Source organism: Ambystoma mexicanum, chromosome 4p (assembly GCF_040938575.1).
Source record: "Ambystoma mexicanum isolate Mex_15411 chromosome 4p, UKY_AmexF1_1, whole genome shotgun sequence".
In the NCBI taxonomy this organism is placed as follows: Eukaryota; Metazoa; Chordata; class Amphibia; order Caudata; family Ambystomatidae; genus Ambystoma; species Ambystoma mexicanum.
This window is the reverse complement of record NC_090927.1, coordinates 23,848,099-23,866,675: the sequence shown is the minus strand read 5'-3', so window position 1 is coordinate 23,866,675 and position 18,577 is coordinate 23,848,099.

The window sequence follows — 18,577 nt, the reverse complement described above, 5'->3', positions numbered from 1 at the left end:
CGGGGCAAGAGCGGGGGTGGGCGGGAGGGAGAAAGACACGGGGCAAGAGCGGGGGTGGGCGGGAGGGAGAAAGACACAGGGCAAGAGTGGGGGTGGGCGGGAGGGAGAAAGACATGGGGCAAGAGCGGGGGTGGGCGGGAGGGAGAAAGACATGGGGCAAGAGCGGGGGTGGGAGGGAGGGGGAAAGACACGGGGCAAGAGCGGGGGTGGGAGGGGGGGGAAAGACACAGGGCAAGAGCGGGGGTGGGAGGGGCAACAGGAGACAGACACGGGGCATGAGCGGGAGGAGGGGGGCAACAGGAGACAGACTCGGGGCATGAGCGAGGGGTGGGGGGAACAGGAGACAGACACGGGGCATGAGCGGGGGTGGGAGGAACAACAGACACGGGAATGAGCGGGGGATGGGGAGAACCGACACAGGGCATGAGCGGGGTGGTGGGGGCAACAGGAGACAGACACGGGGCATGAGCAGGGGGTGGGCGGGAGGGGGCAAGACGGGGCAAGAGCGGGGGTGGGTGGGAGGGGGAAAGAGACATGGGGCAAGAGCGGGGGTGGGCGGGAGGGGGAAAGAGACATGGGGCAAGAGCGGGGGTGGGCCAGAGGGGGAAAGAGACACGGGGCAAGAGCGGGGGTGGGCGGGAGGGGTCAAGAGCGGGGGTGGGAGAGGGAAAGAGCGGGGGTGGGAGGGGGAAAGAGCGGGGGTGGGAGGGGGAAAGAGCGGGGGTGGGCCAGAGGGGGAAGGAGACATGGGGCAAGAGCGGGGGTGGGCGGGAGGGGGCAAGAGCGGGGGTGGGCGGGAGGGGGAAAGAGACACGGACCAAGAGTGGGGGTGGGCGGGAGGGGGAAAGAGACACGGGCCAAGCGCGGGGGTGGGCGGGAGGGGGAAAGAGACACGGGGCAAGAGCGGGGGTGGGCGGGAGGGGGAAAGACACTCGGGGCAAGAGCGGGGGTGGACGGGAGGGGGAAAGACACATGGGGCAAGAGCGGGGGTGGGGGGAGGGAGACAGACACATGGGGCAAGAGCAGGGGTGGTGGGGTACAGGAGACAGACATGGGGCATGAGCGGGGTGTGGGGGGCAACAGGAGAGAGACACGGGGCATGAGCGGGGGTGGGGGGAAAAGGAGACAGACACGGGGCATGAGCGGGGGTGGGGGGAACAACAGAGACAGACACGGGGCATGAGCAGGGGGTGGGGGCAACAGGAGACAGACACAGGGCATGAGCGGGGGGTGGGGGGCAACAGGAGACAGACACGGGGCATGAGCGCGGGGTGGGGGGCAACAGGAGACAGACACGGGGCATGAGCGGGGGGTGGAGGGCAACAGGAGACAGACATGGGGCCTGAGCGGGGGGTGGGGGGGAACAGGAGACAGACACGGAGCATGAGCGGGGGGTGGGGAGAACAGGAGACAGACACGGGGCATGAGCGGGGGGTGGGTGGCAACAGGAGACAGACACAGGGCATGATCGGGGGTGGGAGGAACAGGAGACAGACACGGGGCATGAGCGGGGGGTGGGGAGAATAGGAGACAGACACGGGGCATGAGCGAGGGGGTTGGGGGCAACAGGAGACAGACACGGGGCATGAGCGGGGGTGTGGGGGGCAACAGGAGAGAGACACGGGCATGAGCGTGGAGTGGGGGGTACAGGAGACAGACACGGGGCATGGGTGGGAGCAAGAGGAGACAGACATGGGGCATGAGCAGGGGGTGGGGGGAACAGGAGACAGACACGGGGCATGAGCGGGGGGTGGGGGGTACAGAAGATAGACACGGGGCATGAGCAGGGTAGTGGGGGGCAACAGGAGAGAGACATGGGGCATGAGCGGGGGGTGGGGGGTACAGGAGACAGACTCGGGGCATGAGCAGGGGGTGGGAGGCAACAGAAGAGAGACACAGGGCATGAGCGGGGGGTTGGGGGGGTACAGGAGACAGACGCGGGGCATGAGCGGGGGGTGGGGGGCAACAGGAGAGAGACACGGGACATGAGCGGGTGGGGGCAACAGGAGACAGACATGGGGCATGAGCGGGGGGTGGGGGGTACAGGAGACAGACACGAGCATGAGCGGGGGTGGGGGGTACAGGAGTCAGACACGGGGCATGAGCAGGCGGTAGGGGGCAACAGGAGAGAGACACGGGACATGAGCGGGGGGTGGGGGGAACAGGAGACAGACAGAGGGCATGAGCGGGGGTGGGGGGAACAAAAGAGACAGACACAGGGCATGAGCGGGGGGTGGGGGGCAACAGGAGACAGACATGGGGCATATGCGGGGGGTGAGGGCAACAGGAGACAGACACGGGGCATGGGGTGGGGGGGAACAGGAGACAGACACGGAGCATGAGCGGGGGGTGGGTAGAACAGGAGACAGACACGGGGCATGAGAGGGGCGTGGGGGGCAACAGGAGACAGACACGGGGCATGAGCGGGTGGGGGGAACAGGAGACAGACACAGGGCATGAGCGGGCGGTGGGGGGTACAGGAGACAGACATGGGGCATGAGCGGGGGATGGGGGCAACAGGTGAGAGACACGGGGCAAGAGCGGGGGTGGGGGGAGGGAGAGAGACACAAGGGGCAAGAGCGGGGGTGGAGCGGGAGGGTGAAAGACACGGGGCAAGAGCGGGGGTGGGCGGGAGGGAGAAAGACACGGGGCAAGAGCGGGGGTGGGCGGGAGGGAGAAAGACACAGGGCAAGAGCGGGGGTGGGCGGGAGGGAGAAAGACATGGGGCAAGAGCGGGGGTGGGCGGGAGGGAGAAAGACATGGGGCAAGAGCAGGGGTGGGACGGAGGGGGAAAGACACGGGGCAAGAGCGGGGGTGGGAGGGAGGGGGAAAGACACGGGGCAAGAGCGGGGGTGGGAGGGGCAACAGGAGACAGACACGGGGCATGAGCGGGAGGTGGGGGGCAACAGGAGACAGACTCGGGGCATGAGCGAGGGGTGGGGGAACAGGAGACAGACACGGGGCTTGAGCGGGGGGTGGGGGGAACAACAGACATGGGCATGAGCGGGGGAAGGGGAGAACCGACACGGGGCATGAGCGGGGTGGTGGGGGGCAACAGGAGACAGACACGGGGCATGAGCAGGGGGTGGGCGGGAAGGGGCAAGACGGGGCAAGAGCAGGGGTGGGCGGGAGGGGGAAAGAGACACGGGGCAAGAGCGGGGGCGGGAGGGGGAAAGAGACATGGGGCAAGAGCGGGGGTGGGCCGGAGGGGGAAAGAGACACGGGGCAAGAGCGGGGGTGGGCGGGAGGGGGAAAGAGCGGGGGTGGGAGAGGGAAAGAGCGGGGGTGGGAGGGGGAAAGAGCAGGGGTGGGAGGGGGAAAGAGCGGGGGTGGGAGGGGGAAAGAGCGGGGGTGGGCCAGAGGGGGAAGGAGACATGGGGCAAGAGCGGGGGTGGGCGGGAGGGGGCAAGAGCGGGGGTGGGCGGGAGGGGGAAAGAGACACGGGCCAAGAGCGGGGGTGGGCGGGAGGGGGAAAGAGACACGGGCCAAGAGCGGGGGTGGGCGGGAGGGGGAAAGAGACACGGGCCAAGAGCGGGGGTGGGCAGGAGGGGGAAAGAAACACGGGCCAAGAGCGGGGGTGGGCGGGAGGGGGAAAGAGACACGGGCCAAGAGCAGGGGTGGGCGGGAGGGGGAGAGAGACACGGGGCAAGAGCGGGGGTGGGCGGGAGGGGGAAAGACACACGGGGCAAGAGTGGGGGTGGACGGGAGGGGGAAAGACACACGGGGCAAGAGCGGGGGTGGGGGGGAGGGAGACAGACACACGGGGCAAGAGCAGATGTGGTGGGGTACAGGAGACAGACATGGGGCATGAGCGGGGTGTGGGGGGCAACAGGAGAGAGACACGGGGCATGAGCGGGGGGTGGAGGAACAGGAGACAGACACAGGGCATGAGCGGGGGTGGGGGGAACAACAGAGACAGACACGGGGCATGAGCAATGGGTGGGGGGCAACAGGAGACAGACATGGAGCATGAGCGGGGGGTGGGGAGAACAGGAGACAGACACGGGGCATGAGCGGGGGGTGGGTGGCAACAGGAGACAGACAGAGGGCATGAGCGGGGTTGGGAGGAAAAGGAGACAGACACGGGGCATGAGCGGGGGGTGGGGAGAACAGGAGACAGACACGGGGCATGAGCATGGGGTGGGGGGGAACAGGAGACAGACACGGAGCATGAGCGGGGGGTGGGGAGAACAGGAGACAGACACGGGGCATGAGAGGGGGTTGGGGGGCAACAGGAGACAGACACGGGGCATGAGCGGGTGGGGGGAACAGGAGACAGACACAGGGCATGAGCGGGCGGTGGGGGGTACAGGAGACAGACATGGGCATGAGCGGGGGATGGGGGCAACAGGAGAGAGACACGGGGCAAGAGCGGGGGTGGGGGGAGGGAGAGAGACACAAGGGGCAAGAGCGGGGGTGGGGCGGGAGGGTGAAAGACACGGGGCAAGAGCGGGGGTGGGCGGGAGGGAGAAAGACACGGGGCAAGAGCGGGGGTGGGCGGGAGGGAGAAAGACACAGGGCAAGAATGGGGGTGGGCGGGAGGGAGAAAGACACGGGGCAAGAGCGGGGGTGGGCGGGAGGGAGAAAGACATGGGGCAAGAGCGGGGGTGGGAGGGAGGGGGAAAGACACGGGGCAAGAGCGGGGGTGGGAGGGAGGGGGAAAGACACGGGGCAAGAGCGGGGGTGGGAGGGGCAACAGGAGACAGACACGGGGCATGAGCGGGAGGTGGGGGGCAACAGGAGACAGACTCGGGGCATGAGCGAGGGGTGGGGGGAACAGGAGACAGACACGGGGCATGAGCGGGGGGTGGGGGGAACAACAGACACGGGCATGAGCGGGGGAAGGGGAGAACCGACACGGGGCATGAGCGGGGTGGTGGGGGGCAACAGGAGACAGACACGGGGCATGAGCAGGGGGTGGGCGGGAAGGGGCAAGACGGGGCAAGAGCGGGGTGGGCGGGAGGGGGAAAGAGACACGGGGCAAGAGCGGGGGTGGGCGGGAGGGGGAAAGAGACATGGGGCAAGAGCGGGGGTGGGCCGGAGGGGGAAAGAGACACGGGGCAAGAGCGGGGGTGGGCGGGAGGGGGAAAGAGCGGGGGTGGGAGAGGGAAAGAGCGGGGGTGGGAGGGGGAAAGAGCAGGGGTGGGGGGGGAAAGAGCGGGGGTGGGAGGGGGAAAGAGCGGGGGTGGGCCAGAGGGGGAAGGAGACATGGGGCAAGAGCGGGGGTGGGCGGGAGGGGGCAAGAGCGGGGGTGGGCGGGAGGGGGAAAGAGACACGGGCCAAGAGCGGGGGTGGGCGGGAGGGGGAAAGAGACACGGGCCAAGAGCGGGGGTGGGCGGGAGGGGGAAAGAGACACGGGCCAAGAGCGGGGGTGGGCAGGAGGGGGAAAGAAACACGGGCCAAGAGCGGGGGTGGGCGGGAGGGGGAAAGAGACACGGGCCAAGAGCAGGGGTGGGCGGGAGGGGGAGAGAGACACGGGGCAAGAGCGGGGGTGGGCGGGAGGGGGAAAGACACACGGGGCAAGAGTGGGGGTGGACCGGAGGGGGAAAGACACACGGGGCAAGAGCGGGGGTGGGGGGGAGGGAGACAGACACACGGGGCAAGAGCAGGGGTGGTAGGGTACAGGAGACAGACATGGGGCATGAGCGGGGTGTGGGGGGCAACAGGAGAGAGACACGGGGCATGAGCGGGGGGTGGGGGGAACAGGAGACAGACACAGGGCATGAGCGGGGGTGGGGGGAACAACAGAGACAGACACGGGGCATGAGCAGGGGGTGGGGGGCAACAGGAGACAGACATGGAGCATGAGCGGGGGGTGGGGAGAACAGGAGACAGACACGGGGCATGAGCGGGGGTGGGTGGCAACAGGAGACAGACACAGGGCATGAGCGGGGTTGGGAGGAAAAGGAGACAGACACGGGGCATGAGCGGGGGGGGGGAGAACAGGAGACAGACACGGGGCATGAGCGAGGGGGTGGGGGGCAACAGGAGACAGACACGGGGCATGAGCGGGGGTGTGGGGGGCAACAGGAGAGAGACACGGGCATGAGCGTGGAGTGGGGGGGTACAGGAGACAGACACGGGGCATGGGTGGGAGCAAGAGGAGACAGACATGGGGCATGAGCAGGGGGTGGGGGAACAGGAGACAGACACGGGGCATGAGCGGGGGGTGGGGGGTACAGAAGACAGACACGGGGCATGAGCAGGGTAGTGGGGGGCAACAGGAGAGAGACATGGGGCATGAGCAGGGGGTGGGGGGTACAGGAGACAGACACGGGGCATGAGCAGGGGGTGGGGGGGCAACAGAAGAGAGACACAGGGCATGAGCGGGGGGTTGGGGTGGTACAGGAGACAGACGCGGGGCATGAGCGGGGGGTGGGGGCAACAGGAGAGAGACACGGGACATGAGCGGGTGGGGGGAACAGGAGACAGACACGGGGCATGAGCAGGGGGGCAACAGGAGACAGACATGGGGCATGAGCGGGGGGTGGGGGGGTACAGGAGACAGACACGAGCATGAGCGGGGGTGGGGGTACAGGAGTCAGACACGGGGCATGAGCAGGGGGTGGGGGGCAACAGGAGAGAGACACGGGACATGAGCGGGGGGTGGGGGGAACAGGAGACAGACACAGGGCATGAGCGGGGGTGGGGGGAACAAAAGAGACAGACACAGGGCATGAGCGGGGGGTGGGGGGCAACAGGAGACAGACACGGGGCATATGCGGGGGGTGTGGGCAACAGGAGACAGACACGGGGCATGAGCATGGGGTGGGGGGGAACAGGAGACAGACACGGAGCATGAGCGGGGGGTGGGGAGAACAGGAGACAGACACGGGGCATGAGAGAGGGGTGGGGGGCAACAGGAGACAGACACGGGGCATGAGCGGGTGGGGGGAACAGGAGACAGACACAGGGCATGAGCGGGCGGTGGGGGGTACAGGAGACAGACATGGGGCATGAGCGGGGGATGGGGGCAACAGGAGAGAGACACGGGCCAAGAGCGGGGGTGGGCGGGAGGGGGAAAGAGACACGGGCCAAGAGCGGGGGTGGGCGGGAGGGGGAAAGAGACACATGCCAAGATCGGGGGTGGGCGGGAGGGGGAAAGAGACACGGGCCAAGAGCGGGGGTGGGCGGGAGGGTGAAAGAGACACGGGCCAAGAGCGGGGGTGGGCGGGAGGGGGAAAGACACATGGGGCAAAAGCGGGGGCGGGGGGGAGGGAGACAGACCCACGGGGCAAGAGCGGGGGTGGGGGGTAGGTCGACAGACACACGAGGCATGAGCGGGGGGTGGGGGAAGGGGAGAGACACGTGGGGCCAGCGGGGGGTGGCCGGGAGGGGGAGAGACACACGGGCATGAGCGGGGGATGGGCGGGAGGGGGAGAGACACACAGGGCATGGGTGGGGGGGAGAGACACACGGGGCATGAGTGGGGGGTGAGGGGAAGGAGAGAGAGACACATGGGGCATGAGTGGGGGGTGGGGGGGAGGGGGAGAGACACACGGGGCATGATTGGGGGTGGGGGGGAGGGGGACAGACACACGGGACATGAGTGGGGGTGAGGGGGAGGGAGAGAGACACACGGGACATGAGTGGGTGGGGAGAGACACACGGACATGAGTGAGGGTGGGCGGGAGGGGGAGACACACATGGGACATGAGCAGGGGGTGGGGGGAGGGAGAAAGACACACAGGGCAAGAGCAGGGGTGGGGGGGAGGGAGACAGACACACGGGGCAAGAGCAGGGGGGGACAGACACAAGGGGCAAGAGCGGGGGTGGGGGGGAGCTAGACAGACACAAGGGGCATGAGTGGGGGGTGGGGGGAAGGAGAGAGAGACACATGGGGCATGAGCGGGGGGTGGGCAGGAGGGGGAGAGACACACAGGGCATGAGTGGGGGTGGGGGGGAGGGAGAGAGACACACGGGACATGAGTGGGGGGTGGGCGCGGGTGGGGAGAGACACACGGACATGAGCGGGGGTGGGCGGGAGGGGGAGAGACACGGGCCAAGAGCGGGGGTGGGCGGGAGGGGGAAAGAGACACGGGCCAAGAGCGGGGGTGGGCGGGAGGGGGAAAGAGACACGGGCCAAGAGCGGGGGTGGGCAGGAGGGGGAAAGAAACACGGGCCAAGAGCGGGGGTGGGCGGGAGGGGGAAAGAGACACGGGCCAAGAGCAGGGGTGGGCGGGAGGGGGAGAGAGACACGGGGCAAGAGCGGGGGTGGGCGGGAGGGGGAAAGACACACGGGGCAAGAGTGGGGGTGGACCGGAGGGGGAAAGACACACGGGGCAAGAGCGGGGGTGGGGGGGAGGGAGACAGACACACGGGGCAAGAGCAGGGGTGGTAGGGTACAGGAGACAGACATGGGGCATGAGCGGGGTGTGGGGGGCAACAGGAGAGAGACACGGGGCATGAGCGGGGGGTGGGGGGAACAGGAGACAGACACAGGGCATGAGCGGGGGTGGGGGGAACAACAGAGACAGACACGGGGCATGAGCAGGGGGTGGGGGGCAACAGGAGACAGACATGGAGCATGAGCGGGGGGTGGGGAGAACAGGAGACAGACACGGGGCATGAGCGGGGGTGGGTGGCAACAGGAGACAGACACAGGGCATGAGCGGGGTTGGGAGGAAAAGGAGACAGACACGGGGCATGAGCGGGGAGGGGGAGAACAGGAGACAGACACGGGGCATGAGCGAGGGGGTGGGGGGCAACAGGAGACAGACACGGGGCATGAGCGGGGGTGTGGGGGGCAACAGGAGAGAGACACGGGCATGAGCGTGGAGTGGGGGGGTACAGGAGACAGACACGGGGCATGGGTGGGAGCAAGAGGAGACAGACATGGGGCATGAGCAGGGGGTGGGGGAACAGGAGACAGACACGGGGCATGAGCGGGGGTGGGGGGTACAGAAGACAGACACGGGGCATGAGCAGGGTAGTGGGGGGCAACAGGAGAGAGACATGGGGCATGAGCAGGGGGTGGGGGGTACAGGAGACAGACACGGGGCATGAGCAGGGGGTGGGGGGGCAACAGAAGAGAGACACAGGGCATGAGCGGGGGGTTGGGGTGGTACAGGAGACAGACGCGGGGCATGAGCGGGGGGTGGGGGCAACAGGAGAGAGACACGGGACATGAGCGGGTGGGGGGAACAGGAGACAGACACGGGGCATGAGCAGGGGGGCAACAGGAGACAGACATGGGGCATGAGCGGGGGGTGGGGGGGTACAGGAGACAGACACGAGCATGAGCGGGGGTGGGGGTACAGGAGTCAGACACGGGGCATGAGCAGGGGGTGGGGGGCAACAGGAGAGAGACACGGGACATGAGCGGGGGGTGGGGGGAACAGGAGACAGACACAGGGCATGAGCGGGGGTGGGGGGAACAAAAGAGACAGACACAGGGCATGAGCGGGGGGTGGGGGGCAACAGGAGACAGACACGGGGCATATGCGGGGGGTGTGGGCAACAGGAGACAGACACGGGGCATGAGCATGGGGTGGGGGGGAACAGGAGACAGACACGGAGCATGAGCGGGGGGTGGGGAGAACAGGAGACAGACACGGGGCATGAGAGAGGGGTGGGGGGCAACAGGAGACAGACACGGGGCATGAGCGGGTGGGGGGAACAGGAGACAGACACAGGGCATGAGCGGGCGGTGGGGGGTACAGGAGACAGACATGGGGCATGAGCGGGGGATGGGGGCAACAGGAGAGAGACACGGGCCAAGAGCGGGGGTGGGCGGGAGGGGGAAAGAGACACGGGCCAAGAGCGGGGGTGGGCGGGAGGGGGAAAGAGACACATGCCAAGATCGGGGGTGGGCGGGAGGGGGAAAGAGACACGGGCCAAGAGCGGGGGTGGGCGGGAGGGTGAAAGAGACACGGGCCAAGAGCGGGGGTGGGCGGGAGGGGGAAAGACACATGGGGCAAAAGCGGGGGCGGGGGGGAGGGAGACAGACCCACGGGGCAAGAGCGGGGGTGGGGGGTAGGTCGACAGACACACGAGGCATGAGTGGGGGGTGGGGGAAGGGGAGAGACACGTGGGGCCAGCGGGGGGTGGCCGGGAGGGGGAGAGACACACGGGCATGAGCGGGGGATGGGCGGGAGGGGGAGAGACACACAGGGCATGGGTGGGGGGGGAGAGACACACGGGGCATGAGTGGGGGGTGAGGGGAAGGAGAGAGAGACACATGGGGCATGAGTGGGGGGTGGGGGAGAGGGGGAGAGACACACGGGGCATGATTGGGGGTGGGGGGGAGGGGGACAGACACACGGGACATGAGTGGGGGTGAGGGGGAGGGAGAGAGACACACGGGACATGAGTGGGTGGGGAGAGACACACGGACATGAGTGAGGGTGGGCGGGAGGGGGAGACACACATGGGACATGAGCAGGGGGTGGGGGGAGGGAGAAAGACACACAGGGCAAGAGCAGGGGTGGGGGGAGGGAGACAGACACACGGGGCAAGAGCAGGGGGGGACAGACACAAGGGGCAAGAGCGGGGGTGGGGGGGAGCTAGACAGACACAAGGGGCATGAGTGGGGGGTGGGGGGAAGGAGAGAGAGACACATGGGGCATGAGCGGGGGGTGGGCAGGAGGGGGAGAGACACACAGGGCATGAGTGGGGGTGGGGGGGAGGGAGAGAGACACACGGGACATGAGTGGGGGGTGGGCGCGGGTGGGGAGAGACACATGGACATGAGCGGGGGTGGGCGGGAGGGGGAGAGACACACGGGGCATGAGTGGGGGTGGGGGGAGGGAGAGAGACACACGGGACATGAGCGGGGGGTGGGCGGCGGGTAGGGAGAGACACACGGACATGAGCGGGGGTGGGGAGAGACACACGGACATGAGCGGGGGGTGGGCGGCGGGTGGGGAGAGACACACGGACATGAGTGGGGGGTGGGCGGTGGGTGGGGAGAGACACACGGACATGAGCGGGGGGTGGGCGGGAGGGGGAGAGACACACGGGGCATGAGTGGGGCTGGGGGGAGGGAGAGAGACACACGGGACATGAGTGGGGGGTGGGCGGCGGGTAGGGAGAGACACACGGACATGAGCGGGGGTGGGGAGAGACACACGGACATGAGCGGGGGGTGGGCGGCGGGTGGGGAGAGACACACGGACATGAGCGGGGGGTGGGCGGCGGGTGGGGAGAGACACACGGACATGAGCGGGGGGTGGGCGGGAGGGAGAAAGACACACGGACATGAGCGGGGGGTGGGCAGAGGGTGGGGAGAGACACACGGACATGAGCGGGGGTGAGCGGGAGGGCGAAAGACACACGGACATGAGCGGGGGTGGGCGGGAGGGAGAAAGACACACGGACAGGAGCGGGGGGTGGGCGGGAGGGAGAAAGACACACGGACCTGAGCAGGGGGTGGGCGGGAGGAAGAAAGACACACGGACATGAGCGGGGGGTGGGCGGGAGGGAGAAAGACACACGGACATGAGCGGGGGGTGGGAGGAACAGGAGAGAGACACGGGCATGAGCGGGGGTGGGCGGTTGAGAGAGACGAGCGGGGCACGAGCGGGGGTCTCTGAAGCCAGACGCACTGCACGCTTTCACGCATCCAATGAGAGAGCAAGTCAGATGTTCGCGGACATCACGCAAGCTGCTTGCCCAATCACCGTCCTGTCCGCGGCGCGAACAGGGAAGTGTGTCCGCGATGCGAACACAGATGTCACTAATTTTTTTCACTTACATTTTTGTCATTTTTTAAAAAACTACTGGACGAATTTACACCAAATAAAGCAAAGCACGCTTTCGGGACCAAGCCGCCGCTCCTGCTGCTAATTTGGTGTAAATCCGTCCAGCGGTTTGGGCTGTAGGCGTGAGCAAAATTTTTCCCATTATGTCTATGGAAAAAAAAAAGTTTTGGGACCCCCCTATAACTATTCCCCCCTGGACGAATCCTCACCAAACTTTGCAAATAAATTCAGAGTGACCCAAATACTTTTTTTGCAAAGTTTGGTGGGGATCCGTCCAGGGAGAGCGAAGTTATAAGCCGCCCAAAAAGTGCTCTTCCTATTGAAACAGCAACTTAACCATAACTACATGGCCACTACCGTGTAATAGTATATATGTAGTTAGTTTGGTGAGGATTCGTCCAGGGGGGGAAAAGTTATAGGGGGGGTCCCAAAACTTTTTTTTCCCATAGACTGAATGGGAAAAAACTTTGCGCACGGCTACAGCCCGAACCGCTGGACGGATTTACACCAAATTTGCGGCAGGAGCGGCGGCCTTGTCCCAAAAGCGTGCTTTTGTAAATTTGGTGTAAATCTGTCCAGTAGTTTTTTTAAAAATGACCAAAATGTAAGGCAAAAAAATTAGTGATATCTGCGTTCGCTTCGCGGACGGACTTCCCTGTTCGCTCCGTGGACAGCACCCCGATTGGCCCATGGGCTTGCGTCATGTCCGCGGACATGCGACGTGTTCGCTGATTGGACGGCGAGGGGCGTGGAGCGCGTCAGATTTTCTGTGGCGCCCGCCATCTTGTATTCGCAGTCGAAACGTGGATAAAAAATTGTATTTAGTGCCGTGTGTTGGTGTGTTAGAGTGTTTGGGGAGGGTTGGGGAGTATGAGATAGGTTCAATGTTTTGTTTTTTCATGTGCTAGACCTTTTTGTTGCGTTCGATTTGTCCACGGAGAACACGGCTGTTCTGACATTTTGTAAATAAACTAAATGGTGGGGTGTTTAGAGGACGGAGTATGTGTCATTTTTCTTCGCAAGGAAGGTAAAAATGAGCTATGAACTTGTTCGTAAATACACAAACTGGGGGTGTCCTCAGGACGCTGTCCGTGTTGTAATCTGTCTAGTTGAATGTGTTCTAAGAACACTCGCAGTGTCCCGAAATGGTTGCAATTACACAAAATGGGGGTGTTCTGAGAACGTTGTTTGTATTGTTCGTTGTCAGGGTGAAAATGTTTGAAGAGCACTCCTTTTGTTCGCTAATAGTACAATTTCCTAGGGGCGTCAACCGACTTTTTGTCCACTAAAGAAACGATAAATCCGGCTGGTGTGCGCCGACATTATGTGATAATTCTATGACTGGCGCTATTGACCTGGCTGACTTGCTTTTGCGACACTAAATCATATCTCCCGCCCCTAAGCCTGATATTATGAAAGCATTCATATTCCCCGCCTTTCTCCGTGACATTACAGGGTGCGTAATGAAACGCGCCCAGTCGTCTCCAGTACTACGCGACTTTACACAGAACCCGGAAGACAACACACATTATGTCACAACACAGCGCGCCACAATTCGGAATATGAAACTGTGATTTAAAAGCAAAGAGCAAGATTGTAAATGTTGTAAAGTACATTTATTTGACATCAAATGTTTAGAGAATATTCAGCAATTTGCATTTGTCTTTGTTGTCGATCCGCAAAAGTTCATGTTGAGACACGCGATGTTCCTTTGCGGTACAGAGAGTGTTAGATCAGCTTACAACTCAGTGCGCCACAATTAGGAATATGAAACTGTGGTTTAAAAGTAAAGAGCAGGATTGTACATTTGGTAAAGTACATTTATTTCACATGAAATGTTTAGTGAATATTCAGCGATTTGCTATTGTCTCTGCTGTCGATCAGCAAAAGTTTATTTGGAGCCACGCGTTGTTCCTTTGCGGTAGATAGGCTGTTGGTTTATGATAAAAGCAGTAAATGGTCGCTCTGATAATCGGAAGGTTGCTCCAACAAGGAGCCATTAGACCACCCTATTGGTTGGTATGTTGTTTGTAGCCGCTAGTACTGCATAAGGGCATATTGGTCCTTGGCGATTGTCCCATAAAATGGTGAGGGTCATGAAGTTGCATATTTGGACTTGCACCTGCCAGTTGAAGACCCCATCCGCTGGAGTCTGTAAATCGTGACATAGACAAAATGGGGCCACGTACCTGTTTTAAAAAACATAAATTAGTCTCACCAGCCGATCTTCATTAAAAATCATCATTTTATTTATTAGGGCGTGAAACTATTTGCTATCGAAGATAGTGCAACAGAGTATGTTAATAATAAAATAATATTATTTTCCCATTCATATATTGCTAAGAACTGTGAGGTATGCAAGCGGTGCTTATTATTAACCACGGTGTGTGGTGCTCATTTATCGACCACGGAAGGATGAAAGGCTGAGTTTCGCCTTGCCAGGATTTGAACTTGCGTTAGCAAGCTGTGCACGGATGTCAAAGCGAGCGCTGTACTCGCTGTGCCACTTGACAGGCTACAGTGAAGTGGCACAGCGAGTAGAGCGCTTGACCGCCTATAGACCGGTTAAATTATTTATATTAACCCACTCTGTGTCGTCTGCCTTTTTCAGAGCCCTCTAAACGACAGGGGATCAATTCGGCGGTGATAGTGCGCGGTAGAAAACATTATGCCACTTTCAACGAACAAGTTCAACTTTAGCGGTCTTTAATGCTACGCTATTGTAATTATATTTGGTATAAAGTAATCTAAAGGGTTACTTACAGTACAATTGCAATTTCCATTGTCTACGAGTGGTGCAGTCCCAAAATACGACTCTGCGTGTGCCAACGATCTTTCGCATAGTGATATACTATGTAAAAATGGTTTCGTTTCAGAAACTTCATCTTTATCTTCTCTTACGTTTTAGCAACACTCCTTCAAGAGAAGTCTTTCATCACAATCTCTGTCTGTCAAGGTCAAAACACAATACAACCTTATAGTCTGCTTCGTGAGCCTCTCCGGGGCCCGAGAAAAAAATGGAAGCAGCTGACCTTCACTGTGAACGAGCATAAATTCTTACTTTGCAACATTCTCTGTAAAGCCATCTGTAGAAGTTGGTTTTTGCACGCCATGTTTGATTATTGTTTGCGTGATATTAAAAAAAGTTTGTTTAAAGGACGTTATGGTTCTAAGTACAGCCGAAAGACCCCTGAAAATAGCAAGTTATGGTAAACTATGAAAAGTAACTCGCGCCAACAACATGCACTGCTAAGACTAACACCCAGGACATCAAAGATGACATCGCAAATGTCATTGATGAAATCACTGATGACATCACATGTGTATGTACTTTTCATGGAATTTGTGTACTAGGGATTTTTATTATAATGTTGCGAAAAAAGTGTCAAGGATATTGCAATAAATATCATACCGTTATTAGTGCTTTGAACAATGCATTTATATCAATAAATAGCATTGTATTATGGGATTCTATGTAGTATACTGAGCTACTAATGGAGAAAGATAGCATTGTGTGCAGAGTACAAGATAAAAGTATAATATTTGTAATGTTAATATGTTGAATAATGAAATGATAATTGTCCTGAAATGTTCGAAAATTCACAAAATGGGGGTGTTCTGAGGACGTTATTCGTATTGTGTGATTGCTTAGCTGTATGCAATGAGGGAATGGTACAGAGAGTAAAGGGGACGCCGTCCGCGGACAACGCGGCTGTTCGTGGATAGGGCGTGGTAAATCCAGGTTTTTCCAGGAAATCCAACATGGAAAGAAGACTGTACGGATCAGCCAATCAGATGTCGAGGTTGTGGATTTGTGTTGAAAGAGACTGTGTGTGGTGAAGATGGCAGAAGTGGAGAAAGTCAGGGTGTTGGTGCTCGGAGATATGTTTGTGCATGGTTTACAGCAGTACGCTGAATGCAGGCATGTTGCAAAGAACTTTGATGTGAAAGGAGTGGAGGTGGTGTGGAGCACTGTGCCTGATTGCAATGTACAGGGAATTGTACAAGTTTGTGCGGATATGGCCACGATGAACAGTCCGCATGTGGTAGTTTTGCACTATGGTGCTTTCCATTTGGGCAACGTCAGTGCCCCTACTTTGTTGGCTGATTTGGAACGCTTGGTTCAAGCCATAATGAAGATCCTTCCAAATGCGAAAGTAATTTTTTCTGGATTACTACCTAGGGCAATATGTGACAATAGTTCAGTTTTTTGTCCTCAGCAAAACATTGCTAGGTGTGTCATCAACCGAGGCAAGTGTGCATTCATGCTTAGAGCTGGTATGTTCTTCTGTAACAATGAGAATATTGATGCCAGTAATGCTGTTAATTTTAAAGAAGATGGCATTTCTTTATCTTTTACCTGAAATGCCTTTCTATTTTGGAATGTAAGGGTTGCTTTGGAGAAGGTTATGTGAAGATTTTAGGAGTAAAGTAAGAAAAAAAAACAAGAAAAAAAATATAAAATAACAGGTATCTGTCAAGCATCTGTAAAAAAAAAAACGGCTCTTTTCAGAGCCAACTTCAAAGGGGAAATGGGGCACACTATTTAAATTTACATTCACCACGCTCAGATTTTCGATGTGTCCGCGGACATGGCGGTAGTCCGCGGACATGAAAATCACTACGAGGGGGTTAGTATGTTCTATGTTACATGTCAGGGATATTATGGTTAAGTTGTGCTACTAAAAACCTATGAAATTCAGTGAAAAAACTTTGTTAAAGGGACGTTATGGTTCCAAGTAAAACCGAAAAACCCTTGAAATTCGCCAGTTATGGTAACATAAGCAACCATAAGTCGCGCTACCATGCACTGCTAACACTAACACCCAGGACATCAAAGATGACATCACAAATGTCATTGATGACATAACTGATGACATCACATGGCTGGATCTCCCTTTTTACCTTTTTATCCTTTACTGACATATCGAAGCCACATAGTTTTCTTCAGTAACAGTCAGGAAGTAAAAATTGAAAAGGTACTATATTTGTAGACTTGGGGTCCTGTCACATCATATGAAACATGTACATAGCGGAAGATACAGGCTTGAAAGAGAGCAATCCTTTCTGTGCATGAAGATAATCATTATGGTTATCTGCACTTTGTCATAGTTTTATTTTTATTACTCTACCTTCCCTCTATATGCTCATATTTGTATACATTGTACTCACTCTTCATAGAGTGAATGGGAAAAAAATTTTGCTCGTGCATACAGCCCAAACCGCTGGACGGATTTCCACCAAATTTGGACCAGGAGCAGCGGCTTGGTCCCGAAAGTGTGCTTTTGCAAATTTGGTGAAAATTCGTGCAGTAGTTTTTTTTAAAATGACCAAAAAGTAGGTTAAAAAAAAATAGTGATATCTGTGTTCGGTTTGCGGATACACTTCCCTGTTCGCTCCGCGGAAAGTGTCCTGATTGGCCAATCGTCTTGCGTGATGTTCGCAGACATGTAAAGTGTTTGCTGATTGGACGGCGTGGAGCGTGCAGCGCGTCAGATTTTTCGGTAGCGCCCGCCATATTGGATTCCCGGACGTCCCCGGACAGCGCGGTGAAACTTTGTTCAAAATGTGTATTTTGTAGAATGTTTTGGTGTGTATGAGTGTTTGGGGAGGGTGGGAGTGTGTGAGATAGGATGAAAGGTATGTTTTTAATGTGTTAGACGTTCTTTTTGTGTTCAATTTGTTTGCGGACATCACGGGTGTTCTGAAATGTTCTAAATAAACTGACTAGGGGGTGTTCTAAGGAGTCAATATGTGTCTGTTTTGTTCGCAAGCAAAGTGAAACTGTTCTAAGAACACTCGCGGTGTCCGGGGAGTGTTCGTAGATGGTGTCCTGAGGACGCTGTCCGTATTGTTCTCTGTCAAGTTGAATGTGTCCTAAGAACATTCGCGGTGTACTGAAATGTTCGCAAATAAACAAGATGGTGGTGTTCTGAAGAGGCTTCTAAGAACACTCGCGGTGTCCGGGGAGTGTTCGTAGGGGGTGTCCTGAGGACGCTGTTCGTATTGTTCTCTGTCAAGTTGAATGTGTCCTAAGAACACTCGCGGTGTCCTGAAATGTTCGCAAATAAACAAAATGGGGGTGTTCTGAAGACGCTTCTAAGAACACTCGCAGTGTCTGGGGAGTGTTCATAGGGGGTGTCCTGAGGCGCTGTCCGTATTGTTCTTTGTCAAGTTGAATGTGTCCTAAGAACACTCGCGGTGTCCTGAAATGTTCGCAAATAAACAAAATGGGGGTGTTCCTAAGACGTTTCTAAGAACACTCGCGGTGTCCGGGGAGTGTTCGTAGGTGGTGTCCTGAGGACGCTGTCCGTATTGTTCTCTGTCAAGTTGAATGTGTCCTAAGAACACTCGCGGTGTACTGAAATGTTCGCAAATAAACAAGATGGTGGTGTTCTGAAGAGGCTTCTAAGAACACTCGCAGTGTCTGGGGAGTGTTCATAGGGGGTGTCCTGAGGACGCTGTCCGTATTGTTCTTTGTCAAGTTGAATGTGTCCTAAGAACACTCGCGGTGTCCTGAAATGTTCGAAATAAACAAGATGGTGGTGTTCTGAAGACGCTTCTAAGAACACTCCTGGTGTCCTGGAATGTTCATAGGGGGTGTCCGTAGGACGCTGTCCGTATTGTTAGTTGTTAAAATGAAAGAGTTGTAAGAACTATCGCGTTGTTCTGAAATGTTTGTAGGGGGTGTCCTGAAAACGGTGTCCGTATTGTTCGCTGGCAAGTTCAAAGTGTTCTAAGAACACTCACATTGTACGCGGACATTAAGGGGCCGATTAATGGAACAAACGTGCGCCGAAAATCTACGCGCAAGCAGGCGCAAGCGGAAAAAAAGAGGCGCACGTGCACGCGTGCGATTCATGGAAGTCCCTGCG